Here is a 6863-nt window from a genome sequence, read left to right on the forward strand (position 1 = left end):
TGGAGAAAGAAAGGTAGACAGAAAAGCCAGAAAGCTATGCCATTTTATTGGACCCAATTTTGATGCTGGAAGACTGTCATTCATTCACTTAGTCATTCAACAAACATCCAATGAAGGCTTGCCATGTGCAAGATGCTGTCCTAGGTGCTGAGACACAGTACTATTAACTATGAGCTTGTATTCTTATAGCCAGGTGAAAATAGCAGGGTAGTAAAACATGTTAGTTTCTCTTTCCTGCACAGCTTTCTGAAAGGATATGGTCAAGGCATGCATACCTAAAGTATTTTGGATCAAATAAATTTTACCTGGAAAGAGTGAAATGTTTGGGAAAAGCTTTGTGCTTTTTTTTTTTTTTTTTTTTTTTTTTTTTGAAAAGAGGGAAGAGTGGAGTATTCCTGAATAGAGAGTAGCAAATACTTGTTGAATAGATTCAAAACATTAGGGCAGAGAATGTATTTGAGAAACATGTCAGATGGCCTGGCATATTATCTCAGGAGCCGGTGAGGGCTTAAGCCCAGCATATGAGAGGAAGTCTCTTCTCCTTGGGAGATATTCCCCAATGTAACTCAGCTTCCTGTTATGCCAGAATTATTTCTGACACAGTGGTTGCAGAGGGGGCAATATGTCTTATCATAGCAGGATTGATTACACATGAGAATTTTACTTTTGGGAGATGTTTCTCCTGTTTTTGTGATATGTCCAAAGAGATAGAAAGGACATGATAGAAAGGACTCAGAAGAGGAGGACACAGACCTCAAATTTCAAGAATGAAATTTTATAGGCTTGGAAAGAAGTATGTGGTGCAATAAATATGGTTTAGAACACCAGTTCCCCAAGTGTGGTCTGGAGACTTCTAGGGGTTCTCAAGTCCATTTTGGGAATCCAGATGTCAAAACTGTTTTCATAATAATACTATGATGTTACTTACTTTTTCACTCATTCCTTTTATTAATGGTTGTTGGAGTGAAGTTTAACAAGATAGTTGGTATTGAAACAGATTGAATACAGCATTAGATGAGAATCTAGCTGTCTTCTGTCATGAAAGACATTTAAGATATCTGTAGAAATGTAAACAATGCTGTTTTTCTCAATACTTTTAAAAAAAATTATTATTTATACCTATAGCACTTGGTATTCCTAGGTGGTCTCCCATCAAAGTACTAACCAGGCCCAACCCTGCTTAGCTTCTGAGAACAGACATCAGGCTTGTTCAAGGTGGCATGGCCATAGACCATGGACTATAGCTCCACTTGGGTGTGAACTTAGAACCTTCTGCGTGTAAAGCAGATGTGCTAACCACTACACTATGGAACCACATCCCATACTTTTTGTTTTTAAAAATATTATTTTTATAAAAAATATATTGACAGATAATGTGTTTGTTAAAGCTATTTTACAACACATTAATAAATTTAAAAATATTGCATTCTGATTTAATTTCTGCCATAGTGTACATAGTATATAATATGCATAAACAAAAGCTCTTTGGGGTCCTCGGTAATTTTTGAGATCACGAAGGGGTTTCCTGAGGCCAAAAAAATTTTGAGTACTGATGCTTTAAAATATCAGAGAAAAAGAGTGAGACTTTGAAACAAGAAAATCTTAAATTATTTTTTTTATTTTTCCTAAAAAATCAATAGAAAATGACAAAAAGAATGAGAAACAAAAATAAAACCTCTATATTCAATGAAATTGTGGAATATCTAGAATTCTGATATAAAGCATTTGAAGAAGGATAGGAGGGAAATGCAGACTAGTATAGGAGAAGAAAAAGTAACATCACAAGGTGGCTGCAGTTAAAGACTTTAAACCAAGGTGGAAGAATACAGAATTCTCACAGGCAGCACATCTTGGCTTTTTTCCTACTGTGATATAACTCATATACCAAAAAATTTTACCTTTTTAAAGTGTACCATTCAGTAGTTTTAGTATATTCACAAAATTGGGTCACCAACCCCTCTAATAAATTCTAGAATTTTTTTGTCATGAAAAAGAAATCTGTACCCATTAGCAGGCATACCCCATTCTCTCCAACCTTTAACCTACTTTAATATCTCAATGGATTTGCCTGTTCTGGAAATTTTTTTTTGTAAATGGCATTGTACAATATGTGGTCTTTGTGACTAGATTATTTCACTTTTAATGTATAAGTATAATTTTTTCAAAGTTCATCCATGTTGTAGCATGTGCCAGTTTTTCATTAATTTTTATAGCCAAATTCAATTCTGTTGTATGGATATGCCAAATTTTGTCTATCCACTCACCAATCCATAGATGTTTAGATCATTTCTACATTTTTGCTATTATGAATGCTACTATGAGCATTTGAGTACAGGTTTTTGCAAGGATATGTTTTCAATTTTTTTGTGTGTGCATGTAGGTGTGGATTTTCTGGGTTTTATGGTAACTATGTTTACCTTTTGAAAAACTTCCCAATTGTTTTTCAAAGCATCTATATGATTTTACATTCCTACCAGTAATGAATGAGAGTTCCAATTTCTTTACATTCTCACCAACATTTGTTATTATCCATTTTTTAAATTGTAGCCATCCTTATGGGTGTGAAGCGATATCTAATCCTGATTTTTATTTGTATTTTTCTCTTTTTATGTGCTTATTGAACATTTATATATATTCTTCAGAGAACTATCTATTCAAATCCTTTGGACATTCAAAAAATTGTAATCTCTTTTTATTGTTGATTTGTAAAAGTTCTTTGTGTGTTCTAGATACTATTCATTTATCAGATCTATGATTTTCAAATATTGTCTACTGTTATGGGTGTTGCCTTTTTACTTGCTTGATGGTGTCTTCTGATGCACAATATTTTTAATATTCATGAAGTCTATTTTATCAAATTTTTCTTTTGTTACTTTTGCTTTTAGTGTCATACCTAAGAAATTATTGCTTAATCCAAAGTCACAAAAATTTATGTCTATTTTTTTTTTAAGACTTGTGTACTTTTAGTTATATGCATTTAGATCTTTGATCCATTTTGAGTTATTTTGTGTATGTAGTATGGAGTAGGGGTCCAATTTCACTATTTTATTTTTGTATATCCATTATTTCTAGCACCATTTGTTGAAAAGACTACTATTTCTCCCATTGAATTGTCTTGGCACTCTTGTCAAAAATCGATTGACCATGAATATAAAGGTTTTTTTTCTCTAAACTGTCTATTCTAGTCAATTGACCCATATACTGGTGTTATATTGTTTTGATTACTGGTGCTTTGTAGTAAGTTTTGAAATCAGAAAGTGTGTGTCCTCCAACTTTGTTCTTCTTCTTTTCAAGATTGTATGGGTTTTTCTGAATCCTTGGCATTTATGTATAAATTTTAAGATCAGCTTATCCATTTCTATAAAAATGGCAGCTGGATTTTGATAGACATTACATTGAATTCCTATTGGTGGTTATTGCCATCTTATCAATCATGTCTTTTGTTCTTTATCCTATTACTATGGTATATTATGTTGATTAATATGTTGAACCATATTTTTATATGCTGAATCAATCTTATGCTCAAGAGATAAATTTCATTTTATAAAGCATAATCTTTTCTATATGTTTCTGAATTCAATTTGCTAATATTGAGCATTTCTGTGTATTTATTCATAAGGTATATTGGTATTTAGTTTTCTTGTAATGTCTCTGGTTTTGGAGTCAGGGTAATACTGAGTTTATATCTAAATTGGGAAGTGTTACTCTTTTTTCTTTTTTTTAGAAAGTCTGTATATGTGAAGAATTTGTGTTAATTCTTTCTTAAATGTTTGGTAGAATTCACCACTGAAAACATGTGGTCCTAGGATTATGTGTACGTGTGTTGGGTAGCGGGGAGAAAAGGGAGGGTTGGATTCCACTTTAACTCAGTTTCTTTACTTATTATAGTTCAGTTCAAATTTTTATTTATTCTTGAGTCAGTTCCAACAGTTTGTATCTTTCTAAGAATTTGTCTGTTTTATCTAGGTTATCTAATTTGTTGGCATATAACTTTATATTGTCATCTTGTCATGTTTGTTATTTCTGTATGTTCAGTAATAATGTCCTTTCTTTCCTTCCTGATCTTTGTAATTTTAGTCTTCTCTCTCTCTCTCTCTCTCTCTTTTTGATCAGTCCACCTAAAATTTTTCAATTTTGTTGACTGAGCTTTTCAAAGAAACAACTTTTGATTTTATTGATTTTCTCTTTCTATTTTCAATTTAATTTCTTTCTCCTCTAATATTTATTATTTCCTTCTTTCTACTAATTTGGATCTAGTTTGCTCCCCAAATTTATCTTTGAACAATGCTTTGTCTACATACATTTTGTTCTTTTGCATCCTCACTTTTATTAATCTCAAAGTATTTTCTAATTTTCCTTGTAATTTTTTATTTGACCAATTGGTTATTCTAGGGTATTTTTTAATTTTAACATGTTTGTGAATTTCCCAAATTTATTTCTGTTATTAATTTCTAATTTCATGTCATTTTGATTGAAGAACATTCTTTGTATGATTTAAATTCTTGTATATTTATTGAGTCTTATTTTATGGCCTAACCTATGGTCAATTCTGGGAAATAATCTTTTTGTGCTGAAAAAAGAATATGCATTCTACTATTTTTAGATAGAATGTTCTATAGATGTTTACTAGTATTGATTGGTTTACAGTGTTGTTCGAGTCTTCCTTATTGATCTTCTATTTAGTTGTTTTATCTATTATTGAAGGTGAGCTATTGAAGACTTCAGATGTTATTCTTGCATTGCCTATTTCTCCTTCAATTTTATCAATTTTTACTTCATGTATTTTGGGACTCTGTTGTTAAGTTAATATATATTTATGATTGTCATATCTTCTTGATGTATTGACACTTTTATCATTATAAAATGTTCTTCTTTTTTTCTAGTCATCATTTTGTCTTAAAGTCTAAGTTATTGACATTTGTATAGCCATTCTAGATAGCCATTCTAGATAGCTTTGCTTACTGTTTTTATGACATATGTTTTTACATACTTTCACTTTCAATCTTTTTTTTGTATCTGAATTGAAATTACATCTCCTACAGATAGCATATAGTTGAATCATATTTTATTCTATTTTGTCAATATTTGCCTTTAGATTGAAGAGTTAATCCTTTTATATTTATTTTAATTATTAATAAAGTATGATCTGCATCTTCCATTTTTATTCTTCTTTTCTCATCATTATTGAAATAAAATTCTATCTATTGATATTCTATATTTGGTGATACATCATTATGATATTATCCTTTAGTTCTTTAGACCTAATGTCCTTTAGTTCTTTGTTTTTTAAGCCTTGTTAAAATACTTGATTTAGGTCTTAGTTCAGTAGGTCCAATTTAGTCTCTTACTACTTGCTCAAAGACGGTTCTTATTGATTTTTTTCCCTCTCCTGCTTATGGATCATTCTTGCCTGAGTGTCTTACAATTTTTGCTAGCAACTGGATATCTAAAATAATTTTATGTTTAACTGTGGAGATAAAATTATAACCCCCTCCTTGTGGTTTGTTTTTGTTATTGTTGCTGTTTGTTTTCTGAATAGCTCAACTGAATTCATTCTGTAAAGTTTGTATTCTCTGTTGAGTGGGACTACTGAAGTCTCTGTCAGGTTACTTTAGTAATAATCAAATGATTAAAGAGAAGTTCCTATATGTAAGAGTACATTTGAGAAATATGCAACATCTCTATAAAGCAAACTTTAACGCAGTTTTGGTAGATCAATGAAGCAGAAACAAAACTCCAGAAACAGTTCGATGAATCTCAAATAGAAGAAAATATGCACAAATTGAATAAATTATTGAATTATTATTGAATAAATTATGTTTGAAAAAATGATAGCTATATAGAAAGAAATTATAATAATTTTATAGTGGCAAGGAATTTTAGGTCAGATATAAATTTAAATAATCATAAAAAGATAAAAATTGAAAGGTTATTCTGCATATAATTTATGCTTAGAAAAAAAACACCATTAATCAAATTAAAAGGTGAATTAGAAACTTGTACAAATTCTTTTGTCATTTATAATTCCTGTAATATATACAGAAAGTAAAAGATCAATAACCCAATAAAAATGGATTAGGGAGATAAAGAAGAGTTAAAGAAAAAGGAAAAACAAATGGCTTTTTCATATGTAGCTAGGTACTCAACTCACTCATAATAAGAGAAATACAAATAAACACAACAATAAATAGCATCTTTTACCTATAAGATTGCCAAAGAGCAAATGTTTCATAATGCACAGTGTTAGCATGGGTGTGATAAAACTGGTATGTTACTGGTGGGAGTGTGAATTAGGACAGCTCTTACTGAGCAGAACCTGGCAATATTTGTACAATTACTTAAGCAAATACTGTTCAGTTGAGCAATTACACCGTTAAGAATGTATCCAACAAATAAATATATATGCACATGTGTGAAATAACATATCTATCAAGTTATTCAGTATAGCATTGTTTATAATAACAAAAGAATAAACACGAATTTAATATCTGCCTACAGGAGCCAGAATAAATTATATATAAAAGAATGCTATACAACTGTAAAAGGAAAAAAAGAAGTAAAAAAAGTAAAAAGGTAAAAAAAAGCAAGAAAGAAAAAAGGCAAGAAAAGAAAAAAATGCTTAATAAAGATCTCCAGAATATATTTAAAATATTTAAAAAATCAAAATACAGAATTATATGTAAAGATGGGCCGCCATTTGTGTAAAAAGGGACAATAATAAATATTTTTTATTGCTTGTACATTTGGGAAGATATAAAAGAGCATTTACTGCCTGACAGGAAGGGGACTAGAATTGGAGTACTATTGTCTAGAACTCACGTGGACTAAATTTTGAACACTGTTCATGCATTATCTAATCAAAA

At 30.3% G+C, this 6863-nt stretch overlaps 1 pseudogene; it reads right to left on the bottom strand.

Annotated features, from left to right (window-relative positions):
* Positions 1-1116: 1116 nt before the first annotated feature.
* LOC118605168 lies at positions 1117-1232 on the bottom strand (annotated as a pseudogene).
* Positions 1233-6863: the final 5631 nt, after the last annotated feature.

This window comes from Rousettus aegyptiacus, unplaced genomic scaffold (assembly GCF_014176215.1).
Source record: "Rousettus aegyptiacus isolate mRouAeg1 unplaced genomic scaffold, mRouAeg1.p scaffold_m13_p_1, whole genome shotgun sequence".
In the NCBI taxonomy this organism is placed as follows: domain Eukaryota; kingdom Metazoa; phylum Chordata; class Mammalia; order Chiroptera; family Pteropodidae; genus Rousettus; species Rousettus aegyptiacus.